The 25,508-nt window shown below is 34.1% G+C and overlaps 2 long non-coding RNA genes across 13 annotated transcripts in view; one reads left to right on the top strand and one right to left on the bottom strand.

Moving 5' to 3' along the window:
* The window catches only part of LOC135321303 (uncharacterized), a 277,107-nt gene that overhangs the window by 210,602 nt on the left and 40,997 nt on the right, over positions 1-25,508 (top strand). Inside the window, exon 6 of one of the 3 annotated variants that reach the window (XR_010380953.1) lies at positions 24,561-24,641. The exons of 1 other annotated variant lie outside the window; for it this stretch is intronic. This is a non-coding gene — a long non-coding RNA (uncharacterized LOC135321303). Of the gene's footprint in view, positions 1-24,560; positions 24,790-25,508 lie in introns of those variants that run through there. One more of the 3 variants, XR_010380952.1, reaches the window with a different exon arrangement.
* Positions 1-25,508, bottom strand: part of LOC105092120 (uncharacterized) — a 207,766-nt gene that overhangs the window by 141,908 nt on the left and 40,350 nt on the right. The gene's annotated exons all lie outside the window — the stretch shown is intronic.

The raw sequence follows: 25,508 nt of genomic DNA on the forward strand, positions 1-25,508 counted from the left end.
CTAAGACTTGGCTTTCCTGTAATATGTGCATAATGACTCACACAATTGGATAAATCATGAAAAGTATTTATAACAGTGCCTGGCACATATTACGCCTTCAGTCAATAAGACGGTTATGATTATGGAACCTCCATCTATTAAGTGTGTGGCCAAATCCAATCCATGGAATTGAATCAGTGCAAATCAGTTTTTTCTTTTCTCAATTAAGTATGAATGCAGGAGGGTGAAGAGAAGTCTCAGCCTCATACTGGTTCCACAGAATCAGCTGGGATACTGCTGTAATAGTCCAGGTAAAAAAGTAGAGAGCAGTGTCACAGGGGATGGGGAGGCATGAATAAATTTAGCATTATTTGGAAATTAAATCAACACAATTTAATATCTTTTTAGTTGCAAGTGAAGTAGATGGGGTGAAGATAAATAATGAGTGAAACAACCAAGATCTTACTTCCACAGCATGTTGGGATTATAGTGATATTCAGTGATATAGAGAATACAAGAGAGCATCTGGGGAAGACTTAAGTCAATGACGTCTAGTCATTTTGTTTGAGGTCTCTATGTATATTCAGGCAGAGATGCCCAATAGGCACCTGAGTATTGATCTGGAATTGAGGAAAGAAATTTTGCATTGAGAAGTAATTCTGGAATCAATTGCATATAAAATGACAGTGGGCGCATAAAATAATAGAAAAATAAATACATATATCCCTGCTTCCAGTTCTTGGCCCAGAGCTCCTGAAACTCTTAAAATTTCTTAAGTAACAAAAGCGACTAGGGGTATCTTTATTCTAATATTTGTTCTTTGACCCCAGTTCCTGACACAGAGCTCCTAAATCCCTTGAAATGACCTAAGTGACAGTAATATCTTTTTTGTTTTAATGAGGCACCCTCTGGTGGACTCCTGGACAGCTTCAGAATGGGGGCTGGTTACCAGAAAGACCATGTCATGATTGGAAGCTTACAACTTTTAGCTCTAAGACACTCCCCCCATTCCATTCTCGAGGAATGAGAAAAGGGCTGGAGACTGAATTACAAAGGATCATGCCTAAGTGATGAAGCCTTCATAAATATCCCCAAAATATGGAGTTGGATATTTTCTGGATGGGTGAATTCATCCACAGCTTAGGAGGGTAGTACACCCCAACTTGATGGGGACAAAAGCTCCTATGCTTGGGGCCTTTCCAGACCTCACTCTATGTATCTCTCCATCTAACTGCTCATCTGTATCCTTTATCATATCCTCTTATATACTAAAATGGTAAGAATAAGAAAGTGTTTCTTTGAGTTCTGTGAGCCAGTCTAGCAAATTATCAAACCCAAGAAAAGGAGTCATGGGAAGCCCAGTTTATAGCTAGTTGGTCAGAAGTACAGGTGACAAACTGTGGGAGCCCATGATTGGGTTAACAAATTGTAACAATCCCAGCCGCTCATCTCCTTGAAGATGATGTGTTTAGTAACTGCCTTGAGGTTTTAGCAATGACCCAGGCCCCAGGCTATAAATGCTGGGCGTGCCTGCTGTTAGTCTTCTATCCCCAAAACAGCCTTGGGCTGGAATGGTAAAAAGCTGCAGACTCAGAGGTGAGAAGGCTGGTTAGGCAATGACAGGTTAAGATCCCCTGAGGGGGCAACCTAAGACAGGCATAGCCGCCTGAGTCCAAGAAAAATCTTGATAAGCAGCTGATTCTTATACTTTCCGCCCTGATAAGCTGAAAGGCTCAACACGATTATGATTCACCGAAAACAGTCTTCTGACCTTGAGCCAAACACCAACAATAAACAAAGCCTTTGTACTCATTGTGATCCCACCCTGTCCTTCCCTAAATTCCTGCTTCGACTGTACTCAATAAACATGACAGATTTGAGAGGCCCGTGGAGTTGGCTCCTGACTCCCTCTCGCTCTCTTGACTTGTTCCACAGAGTCTTGAGTAATTCATTCCGTCTCTGTGGGACTTCTGCTGGCCAGAACCCACAACTGGTGACGAACCCACAACAAACCTTGAACATGTGATTGGCATCTGATGTGGGCAGGGCAGTCTCATGGGACCAAGTCTTTAATCAGTGCAATGTGATCCTATCTCTAGGTGGATAGTGTCCAAATTTAGTTAAGTTGTCAGACACCCAGTTGATGTTAGTGAAGTGTATTGTGCAAGTAAAGGGAAAACAAATAAGTGTTTTCTTTATACAAGACATAAAAAACATTTGGAAAGTTAATGAAGTAAGAGAGAATAATTTGAGAAATATATGGATGTCAACAGTGAAACATGATTTCAATAATGAGGTGGGAAATTGTCAAACAAAGGTGAAATTGTCAAACAAAAAAAAAAAAAAAAAGCCCAGTAAGAGAAAGATTGCTGCATGGCCATTGGGTTTACCAATTAAAAGATCATTAACAGCCCATGAAAGAATAATTTTAAGCAATGATCTGTATGAAAGGCAGGCTGAAGTACATTGAGATATGATTCAGACCTTAAGATATATTAAAAAAATAGTTATTAAATTACTTTTTAGGGAAGTTTAGCAATGCAAAGGTAAGTGATAGGACAAATGAAACAGGCACACTAGAAATAAAGAACTTCCTGATTTTGTTAACATGAGAGGGATGTGAGTACACTTGGGTGATGCAGGGCAAGAAGCAGTGCAGGGATTGAAACTGCATGAGTAATTAAGCATGGTTCCTGGGAGGCTGGAGCAAAGGAGCAGGCTCTGAGCCAAGCCACAAATCTCCCTGAGTGTCTAACATCTCTGAGGGAAAGTGTTATGTGTAAAAGATAAGCCACTGCTTTTAAATGTGGTATCTCTGGACTCTGTCTCTCATTTCCTGGGATATAACACTTCCGCTTTGCCTCAGAACAAACTGTAACAGAGCTTCCCTTTCCTTCCTGGTTTTGCAGAGACTGAAGAAGACAAGAATACCCCTTCTTTTCCTCTCTCCAGTGTAACTTCTTCACTTGAGAGACCCACTCTCCTTGACTCCCAAATTATCACAGAAAAGACACAGCCCTCCTTGTACACAGACTGAGACTCATTGTTTCCAGTCCTTTTTTCTTCCCTCTCTTTTCCTCACTATGGAGTGATTTGTGTAGTTTCATCCATGTTTGGCTGAGGGAGTCTCTCTTCTCTGGTTCTAATTCTGTTCTACCACATATTCGTCTTCCTGATTGTAATAGTTGATTGTATCTTACTATTTTTTTCTATTGTGCTCTTAAATTATCATTTAATTTTATTAGAGACTTTACTATTATATATTATGTTCAAAATTAAGTGATGATTCATAGTCAAGTATTTCTACCACTCTATCAAGCTAGGTTCCCATTTTATAGAACTATCAAATTTTGCAGCATAAACAGGTTCTTAATCTTCCAATATATTCTACAGAATTTTCCATGGATCTGCTCCTTAGTCAATGCTCTCTGATCTGCTCTTTCTGCACTCATTTCTTGAATAATGCCATTTCAGTTGTCTTTCATCCACAGTGTTTCTTTGACAGAGCTGTGTCTGAGCTATATAGTAATAGAGTGAAGAGGTTATGAAGGTTTTGTATTGGAGCAGGAAAGGTCACTTCTAGATGAGACCTTAGCTGAAAAAAAGGTCCTAAAATGGGCAGAAAATAATTAAAATAACTTTTAAAAACATACTCCCTGATATAATAACCCCTCATTTTGTTATTATCCAGTTTCAGTCCTCCACAAGATAAGCTACCACAAATCAAGAGTAAGTTTGCCTTTGAAAGTCTGCCTTCAGGACGCTTATTGAAAGTGGTACCCTAAAATAATTTGAGCATTTGACAAAATACGTGTTGTATAAATTTTATATTATGCTAAATGTATTTAAATTTTTTTCATGTGTTTTATTATTACATTTGGCTTTTGTTACAGCTTTTTTGAGGTATAATTGATTAACAAAGAACTACATAATTTAATGTGTACAATTAGTGAGTTTGGACACACACAAACACCTGTGATATCATTGCCACAATCAAGAAAATATACATATGAAACACCTCCCAAAGTTTCCTTGGGTTCCTTTTTTTTTTTTTTTAATGGTAAAAAAACTTAACATGAGATTCACCTTCTTAAACTTTGAAGTGTACAATATCGTGCTGTTCACTAGGCAGTGGATTGTACAGCAGATCTCTATAACTTATTTATCTAGCATATATTTAGCTTTTTAAAAGAAATATGGCAATTTGAAGATATGATTCATTTTTTTATCCAGAATTAGCTAGCCATTTTCTTTTCAGAGTCATCTAGATATAAAACTAATGATATTTGGTAACCTCATTATATAACATAGCTAGAAAGGCCAACTCAGAAAATCAGAGAAAGGCAAAAGATTTTCTGATTTCTGGACATAGCTGAGCATGCAAAAAAGTGAAAAATAAATCTTTTAAGATGACACTGGTCTAATTAAGTACTGAATTGATACTCCTTTGATTTTTAACATTGAACTAAACTGTGTCATGAATAAAGTGAACCCAGAATCTTTATCTTTTCTAACTTACATAAACAGAAACTAAGGATCCCAGGACTTAAGCTCTAAACTACACGTGGATTGGGTAAGACAAAAACTAGTCAGATTTCTGTCAATGTGGCAAAAAACAGACAAACAAACCCACAAAAACCTACTTAAGTTAAACATCTATCATCTTAATATTGTTCACGTTTTATAACTAAAGAAATTAGGGCTCGTTTGAAACCCTATTGTGCACCTACAGAATACATCACTTAAATTCTTTATTCAGGTCATTAAAACTCTAGTTCAAGGAGGTGGACTAAGTGTGGCATTTTTTTACCCTCTAAAGAGAGATACAAAACTTTAAATTGTATAAGCCAAACTCATCAAGCACTGTGCAGAAAAAAAGGAAACTACCCAGGTTGACATTTCATCGTGATAGTCTGGAGGACTAAAAAAGAGAAAATGCTAACAGCATGCAGAGATGGAAATATGCCATTTTTTGAAGTATAGCTGACTTAAAATATTACATTAGATTCAAGTGTACAATATAATGATTTGATATTTTTATAGGTTATACTTTATATAGTTATTGTAAAACATTGGCTATATTCCCTGTATTGCATCCCTGTATCTTAATTATTTCATACCTAATAGTTTGTACCTCTTAATCCCCTTCCCCTATCTTACTCCTCCCTCCACCCCTTTCCCCAGTGGTAACCACTGGTTTGTTCTCTGTATCTGTGCATCTGTTTCTGTTTTGTTATATGCATTAATATGTTTTATTTTTTAGATTCCACATATATGTGAAAACATACAGTATTTGTCCTTCTCTGTCTGATTGATTTCACTAAGCTTAATACCTTCCAAGTCCATCTATGTTGTTGCAAATGACAAAATTTCATTATTTGGGTTTTTTTCCTGCATAAAACTGCATTATATATGTATATAATTTATTTATTCATCTGTTGATGGACACTTAGGTTGCTTCCGTATCTTGGCTATTATAAACAATGCTGCTATGAAAATTGGGTGCATATACCTTTTTGAATTAGTGTTTTGTCTTCTTTGGTTATATAACCAGGATTGGAATTTCTGGATCATTTGGAAGCTCTGTTTTTAATTTTTTGAGAAACTTCCATAATGTTTCCATAATGGTTGTACGAATTTACATTCACAACAGTGTACTAAGATTCCCTTTCAAGATGGCTATCATCTAAAAGACAAGAAATAACAAGTTTTGGCAAGAATGTGGAGAAAAAGGAAGTAAGTCTTTTACAAAGGAGTGAGATAAGGATGTCTTGATAACTATACTCAGAAACACTGAATACAGGAAGACATTGGAGCAAAATCTTTCCTAATCTGGAATCATTATTATTTACAGACCAAGAATTATATACTCAGTTAAACTATAAGGTAAGTGTGATGCTCAGTCCCCTCAACAACAACAACAAAAAAGGCATTTTCAAGTATAAAACTATTTGGAAGATTTATCACTCATTGCACATTAACAATAAGTTAGCAAAACAAAAGTGAAAATCAAATAAATGAATAACACTGGATGAAGTAAATATAAATTAAAATCATTAGAAATGATTTTTAAATAAAATAAGTCCAAAGTTAAAATCATGTAGCACACCTAAAAAATCAAGTTGGTAAAAATAAGAAAAGACAGTTCCTGGGCTTCAATGAAAATGTCTTCAAAAACAAAAAAATAAAATACATTCAATACAATAAATTAAATAATCACTTGGCTGTATGTGGCAAATATAGCTTCAGTTTCTTTTGTTCAAAAATTAAAAAAAAAAACCCCAGGAAGTTAAAATTAGAATATAAGGAAAAGCCATAGTCAGTACATTTGGCAAATCATCTGTTTTAACATTCTATGATTTTTGAAAAATTGATGACTCCATAACAAACACAATTTAATTTTATCATATACCAACAATAATTGTATGATTGGAACAGAGGTTATGACATTTTATTAATAAAGAAGGAAAAGTAATACTACTCTACTGTTGGAAAATTTGGTAAAAAATTAAGTTTGCTACAAAAATATAATGCAAGTAATGTTTGTATATTCAACTTTTTGAGTCAACTTATAAAGCATTTATAGAAGAACTGAATATTTTTACAGAATGTAATTTAAATATTATCAACTTTGACAGGTACTACTTAAAATGAGAAGTAGGTAGATGAAAAAAAAAGTGAAGAGAGAAGGGAGGTATCAGGGTGACATGTGTTATTCTAATACACTGAGTACATGAAAGACAAAACTTTGAATGTCAGAATAGTGGCAGCTATTGGAAAACTAAAACAACAGAAGTTCCTGGAGCAAATTACCTTAATGTAGTAAGAGTTCTAATCTAATGCTTATCTTTCAGAAGCCCCAATATTAAGAAAACTCTGAGAATTCTCCTGAAGACTACCCCAAATTAAGTGTTTGTTTTAAACTAAATCATTTTTTTCTGAATAGTGGAATCAGTTGTTGCTATGAAGAAACAGGTGAATCTAGAAGTTTATTCAAGTGCTTAATTTTCTGACACACATAAACTACCAAGGCCTACAAATTGAATAAAAAGGGATGTAGTCTGAAGCTAAAGAATATTTCTGTAAGGCATGAAATTCACATTTCAAAACGATGTGTAAATATTGACATAGAGAAGTGGGAGCTGTGAATGCAACATAAACACTTAAGACGTACACCAATCCCCATCCTCTTCTCTCAGGCTACATGTAAATATAGATAGAACTTAACCCTGAAATTGTAAATCTTGGTGAAAGGGAAACTGGTATTTCTTAGGAAAGGAAGTCAGTAAGTCATCCTCACAGTTCAAAGTAAATAGACTATCTGGACAGAGTATTATAAGCATAAGAAAAATTAACATAAACAATCTCACAAGCATATGGACATGTTAAAAATGAAAACAGTTTTAAAATAATTTAAAAGGATGAGAGAAAGAACCCAGCCTACATGAAAAACTAATCAACTAGAAGGAAGTTTCTTAATTGTGCCTTAACCTATGGGATTGTTCAATTAAAAAAAATGTAATAAATACACAAAGTGTAGTAAACACACAAAGACAAGTTCATAAATCAGCACAATGAAATGAGAAAGAAGAATAACCACATGAGAAACTAAAAAAAAAGAACAAAGCAGCTTTAAAAAATAATAAGTTATCAACAGCACAGAATACAATAGACTTGATTGAGAGCAAAATGATTAACACATAGAAATATTTAAAAACAATCACAGTGAATGTAGCTATAAACAATGAGAAATTAAATCCAACAGAGAAAAGGTACTGTACATAACGAGCAGAGATGATCCAATGTCATATAATCAACCATTTGAGGGAACTAAAAAAATGAAACTGGAAAGCATCCAAATATTTTATATGATCTCTTTGATTCTAAGGAGAAAAGAAGAGACACTCCAATTGAAAAAGCAAAATGAATGTCAAGGAAATTTGATAAAGAAAGAACAACCCTGAGACCTTTTTATGTTATAGGATGTCAAGGATAAATTTTGAATATATTGAACATCTTAGGGGGAAAGTGCAAACTATTCCCAAAGGGAAAAATTCTAGTAGCGTGAAGGCTTCTCTGTAAGAGTGGTCAAGGTCAAAAAAGAATGTAGCAATGTTTGTAGGGGAAAGGCCAAGATAGCAGAGCAGGAAAAAACTGAGCTCACCTCCTCCCAAGTGCACAACAAAATTAAAACTATTTACAGAGCAATTATCTGTGAGAACAACATGAAGACTACCAAAAAAGATTTTCCACAACTAAAGATATAAAGAGATGGATGGGAGGCACAAAGACATGGCAAGAACAACTCCCCAGGTAGGCAACCCACAAATGGGAGTAATCACAACTGCAGAGGTTCTCTCCAAGGAGCGAAGAATCTGAGCCCCATATGAGCTCCCCATCCCAGGGGTCATGTACCAACAAGATTAGCCAAAAGAACGTTTGACTTTGAAGGCCAGTAGGACATCCTTACTGAAGAGGTGGAGGGCTATAGGAAACAGAGAGTCTGCTCTTACAGGGCTCATATGAAATCTCACACACTCTGAGTCTCAGTACAGAGAGAGTAATTTAAAGGAAGCCTAGGTCTGACCCACTTGCTGCTCTTGGAGAAACTCTTGGAAAGGCAGGAGGCAAATTAGACTCCCCCTGTGGATAGACAGACATTTTTGTGATCTCCTTCTATAACAAGAACACTGGAATCACCTACCATTATTTTGGACCTGCTAACGTAGGAGTGTTAGTGAGTTACCCTCCCACCAGTGGGCTGATACCAGCCCCAGGGCCCCCAGACCCTATAGCCAGCCATCCCAGGAACTGACATCACCCACTAGTGGGTTGGCACCAGGCTCAGGCCACCCTGGACCTGGAGCCATCTGCTTGGGATCCAGTCCCAACCACCAGTAGATCAGTGCCAGGCTCCAGTAACTATGGTCCCAAAGCCAGATGTGCTGGGACCCAGCCCTATCTACCAGTTGGCCAGCAACCACCCACACAAAGCAGACCCTGACAGCCAACCAGTTCAGGGGCTAGCCTCACCTACTGACAACTGAAGGGCCCATACAGCTCATATAGGTGACATTCCTAGAGCATATAGTTCTGATAACCAGAGGGGAGTGTGCTGTTGGGCTTATAGGACATCTCCTACATAGGGCCTTTTCCAAGATCACAAAAGATCATAAGACATTACTATGAACAATTAAATGCCAATAAAATGGACAACCTAGAAGAAAGGGACAAATTCCTAGAAATGTACAATCTTCCAAGACTGAACCAGGAAGAAATACAAGATATGAACAGACATCTTATCACTAACGAAATTGAATCAACAGTTTAAAAATTCTCAGAAGACAAAAGTTCATTACCAGATGGCTTGACAGGTGAATTCTACCAAACATTTAAAGAGTTAACACCTATCCTTCTCAAACTATTTAACAAAATTCAAGAGGAATGAGTACTTTCAAGCTCATTCTATGAGGCCCTGATACCAAAACCAAACAAAGACACCACAAAAAAAGAAAATTACAGGTTAGTATCACTGATGAACATGGTTACAAATATCCTCTACAAAATGTTAGCAAACCAAATTCAACAATATGTTAAAAGGATCAAACACCATGATCAAGAGGGATTTATCCAAGGGATGTAAGAATGATTCAATATCAAAAAAATCAACCAATGTGATACACCACATTAACAACTTGAAGAATAAAAATTGTATGATCATTTCAGCAGATGCAGGAAAAGCACCTGACGAGATGCAATGACTATCTGTGGTGAAAACTCTCAGCAAAATGGGTATAGAGGGAACATACCTCAACATAATAAAGGCCATATATGACAAACCCACAGCTAACATCATACTCAGTGGTAAAAATCTGAAAGCATTTCCTCTAAGATCAGGAACAAGACAAGGATGCCCACTATCGCCACTTTTATTCAACATAGCATTGACAGTCCTAGCTGCAGAAATCATACAAGAAAAAAAAGAGTACACATTGAAAAAGAAGTAAAACTGTCACTGTCTGCAGGTGACATGATACTATATATAGAAAATCCTAGACATCACTCAAAACTATTTGAACTAGTAAATGAATTCAGTACCTTTGCAGGATATGAAACTAATATACAGAAATACATTGCATTTCTACATATTAACAATGAACTATTGGAAAGAGAAATTGAGAAAGCAATCCAATTTACAATTGCATCACAAGGAATAAAATACCTAAGAATAAATCTAAGGAAGTAAAAGACACTGTAAAATATAAGATGCTGATGAAAGAAATTGAAGATAACATAAAAAAAAAAAGGAAAGACAGCCTGTGCTCATGGATTGGGAGAATTGACATTGTTAAAATTGCCATACTTCCCAAGACAATCTACAGATTCAATACAATCCCCAACATAATACCTCTGACATTTTTCACAGAACTAGAACAAATAATCCTAAAATTCACATGAAACCACAGAAGATCTCAAATTGCCAATGCCATCTTGAAAAGAAGAACAGAACTGGTGGTATCATGCTCCCTGACTTCAGACTATATTACAAAGCTACAGCAATCAACTAGCACAAAAACGGACACACAGATTAATGGAACATAATAGAGAGCTCAGAAATAAACCCTCACACCTATGGTCAATTAATCTATGACAAAGGAGGCAAGAATATACAATGGGGGAAAAGACAGCCTCTTTAATAAATGGTGTTTGGAAAACTGAACAGCTGCCATCAAAAGATACAAACTGGACTACTTTCTCATACCATACACAAAATAAACTCCAAATGGATCAAAGACTTAAATGTGAGACCTGAAACCATAAAACTCCTAGAAGAAAACAGGCAGTACATGCTTTGACATATTGGTTTTACCAATATTTTTTTTGGATATGTCTCCTCACGCAAGGAAAACTAAAGCAAAAATAAACTAATGGGACTACACCTAACTAAAAAGTATTTTGCACAGCAAAGGAAACTATCAACAAAACAAAAAGGTAGTCTACTACATAGGAGAAAACATTTGCAAACAATATATCTGATAAGGAGTTAATCTAAAATATACAAATAACTCATACAACTCATCATTAAAAAAAACCTGATTAAAAAATGGGTAGAGGATATGAAGAGACATTTTTTCCGAAGAAGATATGCAGATGGCCAACAGACACATGAAAAGATGCTCAACAGCACTAATTATTGGAGAAATGCAAAGCATAACCACAATAAAACACTACCTCATACCTGTCAGAACAGCTATCTGCAAAAAGGCAACAAATAACAAGTGTTGACAAGGATGTGAGAAAATGGAATCCTTGTACATTGTTGATGAGATTGTAAATTGGCGTAGCCACTATGGAAAACAATATGGAAGTTACTTTAAAAAATTAAAAATAGAACTAGAATAAGAATAGAAATTTCATTTCTGGGTATTTGCTTAAAGAAACCAAAACACTAATTTGAGAAAACAGATGCATTACAATGTTTAGTGCAGCATTATTTACATTCACCAAGGTATGGAAGCAAACTATGTGCCCATCAATAGAAAAATGGATAAAGATATGGCATGTATACATGTACAATGGAATATTACTCAGCCATAAAAATGAAACGTTACCATTTGCAACAACATGATAGACTTAGAGGGTATTATCCTAAGTAAACTAAGTCAGACAGAGAAAGACAAGTACTGCATGATCTTACTTTTATGTGGAATCTAAAAAACAAAGCAAACAAAACAAAACCTGACTCACAGATACAGAGAACAAACAGGTGTTTGCCAAAGTAGGTCAAAGGGATTAAGTGGCATAAACCTCCAGTTACATTACAAAGTAACTGGGATGTAATATACAAAATAAGGAATGTGGTCAATAATATTGTAATAACTTTGTATGGGGACAGTTGATTTTATGGTGATTATTTCATAATGTATACAAATGTCAAATCATTATGTAGTACACCTGAACCTAACAATATTGTACATAAACTACATTTAAATTAAAAAGTAATATTTATAGAACTCTCTAAGAAAATAAATACTGTGATCTTAAGAAAATTTTACCTAGCCAAGTTTTCATTCAAATGTAAAACCAACAGACTTTCACAAACATAAACATACATATATACTGTTTTTGAGGATAAGATAAACTTCATTTAGCAATTAAATTGAAACAGAGCAAAGAGAAAAAAATAGAAAATTTAAAGAAAAAATATGAGATGACTGCTGATGAGTATGGATTTATATGATAAAAATATAAAGGATTTAAATGTTTTTGTCACTCATGATTATGCAAAAGCATGAAATGCCATAAGCAATGTCATTATAAAATAATGACTAATAAAACTGAGATGTGGGTGGAACAGAGATAAAAGGAAGCATAAGAAGGCCGATGCTCCCAAGACACACAGGCTATCAGCAAATATTTTGATATGAAAGAATATTTTTTAAAAACAAACAAAAAACTCTAAAACCACAACCTTTCACTGTATTTCATAGTCTTTTTTAAACGTTATAAGAAGAGTTTAGAAGTATTTTCTGTAGTAAAGAAACACTTATTTGAAGGCAGTAAGTTCCGTTAGTTTTATTTTTGTCAGAAAAAAAAAAAAACAAATCAGGTCATTTAGGATCCTGGAAAGGAGAAATCCCCTGAACTTCAGCCATAAACCCACTTAAAATTTTGGTATATAATGAATAGAGTTGTACATCTTAGTCTGATAAAGGAGTGTATGTAGACGTATGTGTGTTTTCATCTGTTTATCACCAAGCAGCAATTATGGTTAATGATGAAAATCTAGTAATATTTTCATTGACGTGCAGAATATACAATTAATGATTATTAGCTTACAATGCTTAAAACCTTTTTTGGAAAATTATGGTAACTCTAACTGGATAAGAAAATAAAATCAGCTGTATAGATTTTTTTAAATAGGAAGCAAAAATGTAAGTGTAAAAAATTTGTCTATCTAGGTCTGAGGTTCAGCTGTGCAAAGTAATGAAAAAAGTAATTTTAAATACTCACAATGTGGTTAATGACAAAATCTGTGCACCAAATCAATTTACTTATATATTTTAATGTTGGTAGTTTGTTCTCCATGGATTTATTACACTTCTGCACATCTTACATATAGTAGCATTTACTTTTTTCAGACTATTTTCAAGGATGTTTGTATAACAAATAGCTTTAGAAGACAGATAGTGTCTCCTTCTGGAGAACAGGTCATATTTGTTTACCATCCAGTATAATAAAGAAAATGTCTTCTTTGCGCCATTTATAAAAGATTCATAATTCCCTAAGCTTGGAGTTTCTCAGCTGTGATGCAAACCCAGTTTATGTATAGCATCTATGTGGGCTCTCCTCCACTCTCCTGTAGGACTTACTGTCAAGGAGACCTGACACAAACATGCAGCACAGTGCAGCATCATGAGCAACAGAGTCCTTGTCTCCATCCCAGGACACTTGTGACTACTACCAGCTTCCGTGAAATTGTGGCAAGCTACTTTGTGACCTGTATGTAGGGTAGGTTCTCAGAATTTTGACAATTCTTGACATAAAATAGCCATTTAAAAGATATAAAAAATGTAACATAATTAAATAGAGATAAACTCTACTATACATGGAAATGTAACATTATATAGGAGGTATGTAGTAATTCTGAGAATAATAAATTCTTTTGTAAATGGTGTAAGGATAACTGGGTGGTGTTACTGAGGAATAAAAAACAATCTCATTTCTTATTCTAAAATAAACGTCATAAATGTACATGATCAATGTGATGACAGAAAACTATAATACATTTTATAGCACAGCAAACACAAACAAAACAAAAAGTCCAAGTATAAACAAGTTTAGAATACAAAGAACAACCAGAGAAAGAAAAACAAAATAGGTCAACAAAAATAAATATTCAAGTTTTAAAAAGTGGACCAAGAATATTACAGACAGAAATCAATACATATAAGTAATCAAGGGATATATATGTATATATGAGCACACAACTGGATTTCAAAGAGAACTGAATAAAGGACTGACCATATTCATGGTATGATCACACAAAATAACAACTGAGAAATATTAAGTGATCCAAAGACCAGCAACAGTAGGAGACTGTCACCAATGCTGGGTCTGACAGGGTAAAGGGATAAATTGGTGCTACTAGAGCCAGCTAAGAGCTCAACCCCTGGAAATGTCAGTAGCAGGTCAAAACTCATGCCAAAAGTTCTCAGAGCTGCATGTTAGGGTAAGAAGGACAGAGACAGGGAAGCAGTGGAAAGAATTTGCAGAGATGCCAAATGATTTGCCAGAACTCTGCTATTCAAAGACATTCAAACTAAGCAAGATATTATTTACCATGCATCAGCAATTCTATATTTCCAAATCTATATGGAATCAGACACAAACATTTATGGAGCCAAAAGATGATACAAGCTTTAGGACATTCTGATCATTTATATAAAAATATATGGTACATTTTTGTTATGTAGCTTTAAAAGGTTTGATATAGTCACTATAAGAATACAAATTATATGACTATTTATATTTATATCCAACTTGGTGCTTTTTGGTCATTTTTAACCTCCTTATGTACATACATGTATATGTGTGTGTATATATGTAATACATGTATAATATATATTATATTATATATAATATAAGCTGATAATCTGATTTTTTTACCAATAAGTTGCTTTTTTTATTAAAAGAAAAAATATATAAAGCAGTATTTAAAATGCTCGAGATCACACACATTATATTAGAATAGCTAATATTAACTGTAAGTGTAACACTAGAACATCCCCAAATCTGCCGTTGCTTTATATGTATTTTTAAATATTTTATTTTACATCTGTGTAATTAGATTTTGATACACGCCTATAAAATTTAAAGTGTTTTAGTTTTATTTCCAAGAGATTTTCTACTTGTCACTGTCCTCTCATCTAGTTCATGGCATCCTATCGTTACAGTATAATTACAGTTTACTATATTTGAGATGGTAAAAAGTTTTGTTTTTGTTTTTTTAGTCCAAAACTCTTCTTGAATTTCTCTGGTATAAATTTTTACTTGATGTTAATGTAAACCTTTTCAATCTTTTGCCAGGCAAAGTATTATATCTGTGGGTAAAGGATGAGATACTGAAGAGACTCCTGTAGACATAACTTTCTCCTTAAAAACGCAGAATTTAGTTATTGGTGTAAGTGGCCAACTTTTTAGAATTTTCTCCTCTTCATTAGTGTTAATAAGTCAGAAGAATAATTTCTGCTTAGAAGTTCCAAGTGTAGTACAAAACACAGTATCTCCACAGTGCAGAGTGAAGCAGGGCTCTAGGCAACCTGTCTAATCTGGAGCTTGTCATCATTCCTTTTATACGGACAGTAAAAGATGTGAAATACGGAATCTTTGTTTCTAAAAAGATACCATTCATGACTTAATCTGTCTTGTGTGTTTTGCATTTTATTTTATTTATTTTTTTTTGCAGGCAGGGTGCTTAGGTGCAGGGAGTTTTCTTACATACATAACATTTCAAATATTTCAAGTATACGAAATATTATAATTGAGGTTTAATCCACTGGCAAGTACCATCCAAGTGCTGGTGCCACCTCTTCCCTCTTATAACACCTCTGCCCCTTTGAGTGTCAAGGTCTCTGACTTCAGTTGTGTTACATTAGAGTTATTCCTTGTGCAATCTGGTTCTGTGGATGAGCATTCTGAAAACCTTGAGGCCCAATGGACAATCTTGTACCCCCAGCAAAAAGAGGAACAAGGAAAGTCCTCTTCGCCCAAGAAATGTGCTGCTCAGCCTCCCCCATTGTTGGCTCAGCTCCACCAGCCTCTTGGTCCTGGCCAGGTAAGGTGTCTGGTAGCCTTCTTTACCTATTCTTGCTTTGACTCGTCTTTGTGGCTGGAGGTCCAGATGCCATTTTTCATCCAACTAATCTACTTTTTGATCACACCCACAGATGGTTCTTCCTCTAATCTCCTTCTAGTTCTTTGCTGTGATGCAATCCTTAAACCCTGCTTTCTACAGGCCCTCTGCTTTAATTTTAATCAATTAATACACCTTACTTATTCACTTCATCTCAGCTGCCAATTCTACTTATTCTCCAGGCACCAGAGGATTTTGCTTGTATGCAAACATGAAGGGTTTGGTTGTGTATTTTTATTTTACGAAAACAAGGATATCCAAAGCCATATTTCCATATTTAAGTTATCCCTCAGTGTTACTATTGAAAAGGGCTTATTCTCCTTTGATGACTTAGCAAATGACAATCATGCTAGTTGGAACTACAGGCTGATTATGAATTTTTTCTTAACACTTGCCTTGTTACTCTGAATAACCTAGGCTTTTATATTTAAACTATGATCCTTAAGTTTGTCAGTGAACAGACCTAAATTTGTAAATAAAGCATGGTCTTTACAGAGCTGAAAACCCAGGACTCACTTTCTTCTGTAACTGGAATTGCCTTGTTGCACATAAAATCTAACTTGCAGTGAGCAGTCCCTGAAGATGAGTTCAGCTAGCTTTGCAGACAGATTTCCTGGATAAGATTTGAAGTGATGACCTGGGGAGAGCTACACTTCAAAAACTTTTGCAACCCAATGTCTTCAGGAAAGAAGGATCCTCCTTGACAATAGTATCAGACTGTTTTAGGTCATGTTTTATACCCAAAATATTGGTCTTCCCTTATCAGTCTGTGAATTTTTTTTTTTCTGATTTTTTTTTTTTTTTCTGCTAGATTTGGTCTCAACTTCTTCAACTGGAGCATTTCAGTCCTCTGACAGTTTTGGTTTCCAGAAAGAAACATGGAATGATTACTGTGACATGAGATAATTTTAAACTAATAATATAGGTTTAGCAAAAGAGTAAAATACATCAAGCTAAGAAAATCTTTGAGGGGGCTGAATGCATACATTTTATTAAAGAAACAGTGATCAATTATTGTGGTTCAAAATGATATCTAATTTAATTGTCTGATTGAAAGTGTCCCATAATTTTTAATTCTGAGCATGACTTAGTTATTTAGCTGATGTCTCCTAAAAGAGGTGCATGACTCAGAACTAATTGAGAGCTGAATTAAAGATTTCTTCAATGGACAGAATTACACTTAATTTATAAAATCCATTTCCAGATAAGAGCAACCCTTGAGGAATTACCTGAACTTTGTAATATTATGCACTACAGCCTGTGAACTGGTAACATTGTAGAAGTAGTCTATCTACCATGAAAAATATTTAATGGGGGTTTCGCTGATTAAAATTGATATTTCAAAAGAATATTCCAGGGTTATCTTGGATTTTCCTGCAGTCTGACACATAGTTGCCCATTCTGAGTTACCCTTACCTGTTTGCAAAGCTTAGCCATCTAATAACTGAATATTTCATTTTAAAAATTCCTTTTTACTAACACAATAATACTTTTGAAAATCTGAATATGCCGTATGTATTATATTTTCACTCTGAATTCTATTTTGACTAGCAGAGGTGGAGGTAAACACCCAGGAGGCTAACTCCTCTTCTTATGATAGACTAACCGCAGCCAGAACTGAAGTATTGTTCCATATCCAGATTAAGAACTAAAAAAAAAACTTGAATTCACTCCCAGCTTAGAGAACCAAATTCCAGTTAACCATCTTTTTGGGATCCTACGTAGCCTTTACACAGTTTACTCTAATGGTAACATCTTACAAAATTATAATAAAATATGACAACCATAATATTGACTTTGATGCAGTCAACATACAGAATAGCAACATTATAAGGATCTTTCCTGTGTGATAGCCACACCAAACTCCTTTCCCTTCTCTTAGTCTTCCTTCTTTGGAAAGTATCTTTAACCCCCATTCATTCCTTAAGGATAGTTCCACTTAATATAGAATTCATGATTTACGGTTCATTTTTTCAGTACTTGAAAACTGTTGGTCCACTTCCTTTTGTCCTCCACCAGGTCACACACAAGAAATCCACTGCTGTTTGAATTTGCATTTCCCTATAAATGTTTTTTGTTTGTTTGTTTCTCTGTAACTGCTTTTTAAGATTTTTTTTTCTTTGTCTTCAGTATTTAGAAATTCAGTATGATAAATCTTAGCATGGATTACTTGATTTGTCCACTCAACTTCTTAAATCTGTAGGTTTATACGTTTAACAAAATTTGGGAAGTAGTCATTGCATCTTTGAAGACTCTTCCAGTCCCATTTGCTCTGTCTTCTTCTTCTGAGACTCTACTTATATAAATACAGCTTTTTGGGTTATTGTCTTACAGGTCCTTAAGATTCTTTTTTCAGTCTTCTTTTTGACTTATTATGTAAGTTACACTGATCTGTCTTCAAGCTCATTAATTCTATCTTCTGTCATCTTCACTCTTCTAAGGACATTTACTGAGTTTTTTTTATTTCTGCTATTGTAATTTTTCAGATCTACAATTTCCATTTAGTTCTTTCTATGACCTCTTTTTTTGATATTTTCTATGTTTTATTTGTTTCAAAATGTTTATTAATTATTTAGTCAATTTTATAATTGATTAAACACCCCCAACCCCAAAAAAGGGAAAAAGAAAACTTATGCATACTTGTGACAGAGCCATATTACTGTCCCCAAATATCCATTCTTCCTTTCACCTATACAGTAATATAGCCTCAATGTTGAGCAAGCACATGGCTGCCAAGAGTAAGTCTATGCTACTCAGAATCCTCTGAGTGAGGCCTACAGTGTGAGCAGGAGGAGATGTATGCAATGTCTAGTTCATGTATTTATAATGAAGGGCATAATGGCACAAATCCCTCTTCTTCCCTTACTGTGGGTTACAGGATGGATATGCGATGAGCCATCTTGGACCACGTGGATAAAGGAGCACCATAACAACAGACGAGCGAAAAATAGAAGTAGCCTTGTTCTATTTGGAGAGCAAAGCTGCCCTATCAGCCTAAATTTTTATGTGAGATGGAAATGAACTTATTAATTAAGTCACTGTGGTTTGGGAATTCTCAGAGCAGCCACAGTTATACCCTAACTAATGCAATTCTTAACCTCTTTATGGAATGTAACTTCCAGTTCTTTGTTCTAAATAAAACCTGACTTTAGGAAGATGGAGTGTGATTCAGTCCAGTTGAAATAAAGACTGATTTTGTTCAAGTGAAAATACAATTTAGAATGAAAAATAATAGGAATTTTGAGAGATTAAAGAAAGTGAAGAAACAGAACCCGTATTTACATTTTAAACTTGGGCTAATTTCTAGAATTAGAACAAAGCTTTAAGAAAATCAATTAATGCAAATTTAGTTTGCATATTATCATTAAATTGAAGAAGATTCACCTCCAGTCTCTTAAGCTAAATATTCCTTGCCATAATTAAAGTCACTGTATTAAAAGGAGATATTAGACATTATCTACTTTCCTGGACTACCAGAGCTAAAAGGGGTCCAGTGGATCACCAAGAGTCATATGCCAATGTGAAGAATAAAAATCCAGATTTGTAGAAGTCCAGCTCCTTCTATCTCTGCATACATCTACTTTTAAAGTGCTTACATTTTTGCAAAATATAAACATAGGATTGCCATATTGACAAACCATATTACTGTAATAAATTACCTCATTCCAAGTGAAATGTATCACTTTCTATAATTTAACTTTAAAATTTTGACCTATTAAAAGCCAAGTACTCTCTTAGAAAATGGAGATATGAATTTGGCTATGACTCAGTCTTTTCTTTCATAGAGCTCATGAAGCAATTTAGGAACCTGTAAGTATTCATGTAATTAATATATTTTGTTAGTTACACATACTGATAAGCAGAAAAATCAAGTCTATTTTACTAGCCTGAATTTAAGACAGTCTCTAAATTTACAGAATTATTTCAAAAATTATTTTAACTATAGTCAATATCTTATAATAACCTTTAATGAAACAGAATATGAAAATGAATATGTGTGTATATGACTGGGATATTGTGCTGTACACTGGAAACTGACATATTGTCACTGACTGTACTTCAATTAAAAAAAGAGAAAAGAAAATTTAAGATTATTTTAATAGCAAAATATATTACAAGCTTCCAAGCTGATAGTTTTACAATAATTTAATGAAACAATGACTAGTGGTCTAGGGTTTTACAATTTATGTGACTCTTTAAGATGCATTATATCTTTCACTTTGAAACAATTTCCTGTGAAGTTTTCTAAGGATGATGAAGGGGCCTCCCTGATCAAAGAGGAAGAAGCCAAATAGGGGTAACATTAAGACTCCCCAAAATTCAGCCTATTGCCTTTTTTGTATGACTTGCATGTTCAGAATGGTTTATTATATAAATATGATTTGATAATTGTCAAAAATAATATTCCATGACAAATGAAATTTCTATGATTTCAAATTTCAATGTCCACAAATAAAATTTTATTGGAACACAGCCACAGTCATTCATTCATTTACTGTCAATAGCTGCTTTCATTCTACAGTTACGGACTGGAGTGGATGCAGCAGACACTCTGTGGTCTGCAAAGCCTGAAATATTTACTACCTTCACAGAAAACTTTTGTCTACTACTGAAATGAATTATCTCTGCAAAATGCTTGCTTATGTTCTGGGAATTTATACAATAATTTGTTAAAAACAATGTTCTGCAGCTAATTGTTTCAAGAAGTCTTGAAAAATACTGTAGTGTATTATTTGATAGTCAGAAGAATCTTGTGATATTGGTATTATTTCTACCTTCTCTATAGGAAACATACGTTGAATGATATACCAAATGTCTGTAGCTAGTTAAGTGGTAAAGCAGACACAGTAACCAGTTACTCTGACAGCCCTAGGCAGAATCCAAATCTGAATCCTTCAAATTATGTGAATGTAAAACACCAACCATAGTATTTTCTGATCTGATTAGTATCTTATTCTGCCTCCTGTAATGTAGAAGAATAGGTACATAGCATCTGAACGTTATTATACAAATTTACTTCTGGTTAAAATGGGAGGTTTTATAGAACAATAGAAAAATTTCTCCCAAACCTTCACCAGAGCCTGCAGGAACACAAATTGGAGACTTTTATTTATGTAAGCAGCATTCAGTTTTAAATTATAAATGTCCCTGAAGAGTTATCATTCTCATGTACCTACATCCCAGAGTAATAGTGTACAATCAGATTGTTTTTCTTCTAACAACTGAAACAAATTGAAGGATTTGCAAGAGGAATAAGAGGACAAACCAATCTGAAAATCTCAGCAATGTGCAGCATTTTATGTCCATTGAAGGCAAATTATTGTTTTCTACTGATTGGAAAAAAGAGGTTAGAAGAAAGTCTCTTTAGATGGTAAATTATACCTTTCAATTACTTGTTTTGAAATGGATGAAACTATTATTTTTACTAACACTTCAAGGAGTTTCTCTACCAGAAGCCATTATAAAACAATGCAATTAGAAAAAGAAGTAATTCACTTTGCCAAAACTCAGCTATCATTGTGATGCAATTTAGTATTTAATAAATAATGTTAATCTGAAGCAAGAGAAATACATATCTATTATCAGAGTGCCTACAGACTTACAGATGTAATTTATATTTCCATTCTAAAGATAAAGTACATAATAATTATTTTTTAAAACAATATTCTTGGAAATCAAGCAACTGCGTTAAGTATTGAATAAATTTATGTAAATCTCCAAAGCTATAAAATAAGTTTCTTATTTGATGAAGATTTTCCACATTGAAAAACTCTCTATTATGCTTGAATTAGTATATAATTAGTATGCCATTTTTTTCTCTTTCCTTGATTTTTTGTTTTTACCTTTTCTGATATTTTAAAGGCAAACAAAGATGAAGAAAACTGTTAATGTTTAATCATTTTATAAGTGTAGAATAATTATTAAGCTATTCAGCTTTGATAGTTTTGGATGCTGTAAGAAATATTACCCTTCATTTGTTTCCTACAAAAATGTTTATTTGCAGGATTTTAGAAAATCAAAGTGTTTTAGACAATTTAATTTCAGCTTACATGTAAAAAGGCTCATAATGAAAAATTTTTAAATATTTAATTTTACTGTATTTAAAAATACTACAACAGAGGTGAAACTGCCAAGTTGTTCTGGTTGACTTTTTGGTTATTCTCTTACGTTTTAGAAAAGTACACTTTAAAAAATGCTCAAGGAAAGACGTATTTCTAGAGACAAACAGTCTATAGATAGATAATTCTACTGATAGATAAAGTCACTAAAAGATTAAATATAAAAATAGGGAAATAGAGTGCTATAATATTACCACATAGTTCACAAGGAATTCATTCTGTAAAAAAATGCAGTCTTCACTGAAAACTGTGCATTGCTCATAGCATACCATTCTAAGATATATAATTCTCATTTTATAGAAGCTAGCTTACAATTTTGTTAATTAGAGACATCTGGTGGTGATGCAAAACCACTGTTTCTTATAGACACATTCTTTTCTGTATAAATTCCATTCATTCTGATGGAGTTTCAATTGACTTATTTCCCTGACTATGAAACTATCTAGTTCCATGTCCATTTTTACATTAATTTATGTGTTCCTGCTTTGTAAGTATGTCTCTTCAAATTCTCCTTTGAACCTGTTAATATTTAGTTAGTATTTCCTTGGCTCCTTCATTATAGTTAAATAAAATCTTTAACATGTGTTCATTTGTATATTTGTGCAAGAATCATGATTTTATATTTTCATTAAACTTGAACAGTTTTGGATGTCTTCCAATGGAGGCCCACTGGGTTTACCTAAGAGAACTTAGTAAAGTCTCTCACCAGAGAAGTGTATCTCATCAACAGTTTAAGTCCAGTTGAGTGTTTTTGTTGAGTCCTAGAGGAGAATCCAAAGGGTCCACAGAACTTTTCTGACTCTGTTTTCCTCATTTTATTTTTCCTATCTACTACTTTTACATTTTATTTTTTTTTTCATTTTTTATTTAGCGTCTTTAATGCAGCCAATAATCACTGCAGGCAGCAGTAATTGATCAGTTGATTTTATATCTGATCATTGGTGATCTCTGAAAATTGATGAATAGTTCATAGGTATCTATTTCCCATTGGATAACAGATGAGAGAGAGTCTGGTTTCTATGCCTTTTCCTGTTTGCTTGTTTCTTTTGTCCATTTGGTGGTCTAATCAATTGTTTGTGTCCACAAGGAGAACTCCTTTTGTTATCTAGACCAGCAAAGTTTTTCTGTTGTTGTTTCTCTTGTGTTTATTCTTGATCCACAGCTGAAATTTCAGTATTAAAATTGAAGACCTTTCTCTATATGTCTGCCTATAAATCTGTAATTAGCAAGACTTTTGACTTTAAATGCATGTTTTTGTAGCCCTGGATATTATTAACAAGTTATATTATAAAGTCTTTTAAAGGAACAAGCACAGTGGGGAATGTGCTTCGAAGACAGTAGCATTAGCAGTAGCACACCATTTCCAGGGGAAACTTGACCAGTTAGGTATACGGTGCCAGTAACATGGTGTTTATGGTGCTTGCTTTGGCTGCAGTGAGCAGGGTAGTATTTTAGTTACCACATACCTTCCATGGTATGATTTTGATTGAAATTTTATCTCTGATCCTTCTAACATTTATTGAAAACATTTTCTTACATTCCTTGAGCTCATTTCAGCTACAAGTTACTTTTCTAATAAATTCCCTTTTCCTCTTTATTTAGTAGATTCAATTTCTATTGATTGAAAATAAAATCCATAACTAATTTGAATATAGCCACCAAGAATAGTGGCAAAAATTATATCTACATGACAGTGGTTAGTATTTGGGAGATTTTCCCTCCAAAGTTAATTTGAGTTGAAAGTCAGGAAGGTCTGACCTGTACAAAACTTCAAGGAGCCAAAGGAGTAAAATTTATTTTGAAATAATTATTATGTAGATATTTAGTGAAAACCAATTTCCAGTTTAATAGGTACTGAAAAGTTTATTACAAGTTTCAAAAGAGTAAAAAAGGGAAATTTTAAACCATTTTGATTAGTCAGTTCACACAATTCCCAATAGTGCAATGTGTCATAATAGGCAGGCCATATGCTCTTTCTACAACGTCTCCTTGGTTTTATGGTAATATTCAAGAAACATCAAAGTTAACAGTTGATTGATCCCTGTTACTTTAAACTCTTTCTCTAAAGTCTGAATATCACTGTTAAAAACAATTTAAAAAGCTTCCTATCTTAGGTGCAGAGCACTGATGTATATATAGGATGCAGCTGAGACTCCACCTCAGCTTCTAAGAACTAAGAGAATTTTATTCAAAACACGACAGATCTGAATGATAAACCAAAAGAAAAGTTATACTGAGGGAGAACAGATCAAATGTCAGAAAGACAATTTAAAAGCATCTTACTATATCAATGTTCCCAACTGGAATTTATAACTAAAATCATTTATCATTCTTGAGGTTTGTTGAACTTCTTGAATATGTAGATTTGGGGGATTTTAAAAATCAAATTTGGGAAGTTTTCAACCTTATTTTTTCAAATATTCTCTGCTCATTTCCCTTTCCTCTCCTTCTGAGATTCTTGTTAGCTATATTGTTAAGCACTCTTGATGGTGTCCCATGGCTTTCTTAGGTTCTGCTCATTTTTCTTTTTTCATTCTGCTTTTCAGGATGGATAATTTCAATTGACCTATCCTCAATTTCACTGATTATTTATTTCATCTGTTCAAAAGTACTACTGAAAGTCTCTGGTGAGTTTTTTTTTATTTCATTTTTGTTACTTTCAGCTCCAGAACTCTCTATGTGCACATACATCATTCTCTTGGTTTCCTTTCCTGATTTGTTCATGCTTTTCTTTAGCTATTTGAGCATATTTTAAACAGTTGATTAAAAAATGTTATATTTTAAATCCAAAGATTGTACTTTGTTGGCAAAAGTTCCTGTTAATTCCTGTAAATGGGTCATACTTCTTTTGTTTCTTTGCATTCCTTGAATTTTTTGGACATTTTGAATATCATAATGTGTAAATTGGTAACTCTGGAAATCAGATTATTGCCTCTCCTCGAGCTTGGGTTTTTCACTTTCTTTTTGATAGGTTGTTCCATTAGTGACATTTCTAAATTTTTGAAGTGTGGTTTTCTAAACCCGGGTTCTTTAGTTTGTGTTTACTAGTGGTTTGAATGACATTTCCTTGAATGGAGAAAGAGATAGAGAGGGACAGAGACGGTGGGGTGTGGGTGGGAGAGAGAAAGAGAAGGAGAGAAAGAAAGAAAAAAGTAAGCAAAAGAAAAATCTCTCCCAGTCTTTTCAGGTTGGTTGTGCACTGGAGCGTTTCTTCAACACATAATCATGCCATTTAAAGCTTGACCTTAGCTTTCATTTCTTTCTTGCACTGAGACTTACAAAGTTTTGAAGGCTGGCAAGTCCAAAATCTTCAGGGTTGGCCAGTAGGCTGCAGAACAAAGGAAGAGCTGAGAGTTGATATTGCAGTTCAACTCTCAAGGCTGTTGGCCGGCAGAATTCTTTCTTGTTCAGGGAAGGCTAGTCTTTTGTTCTATTTAGGCCACCAACCAACTGGATAAAGTTCACCAACATTATGGAGGGCAGTCTACCTTACT

This window comes from Camelus dromedarius, chromosome 5 (genome assembly GCF_036321535.1).
Source record: "Camelus dromedarius isolate mCamDro1 chromosome 5, mCamDro1.pat, whole genome shotgun sequence".
Lineage (NCBI taxonomy): Eukaryota > Metazoa > Chordata > Mammalia > Artiodactyla > Camelidae > Camelus > Camelus dromedarius.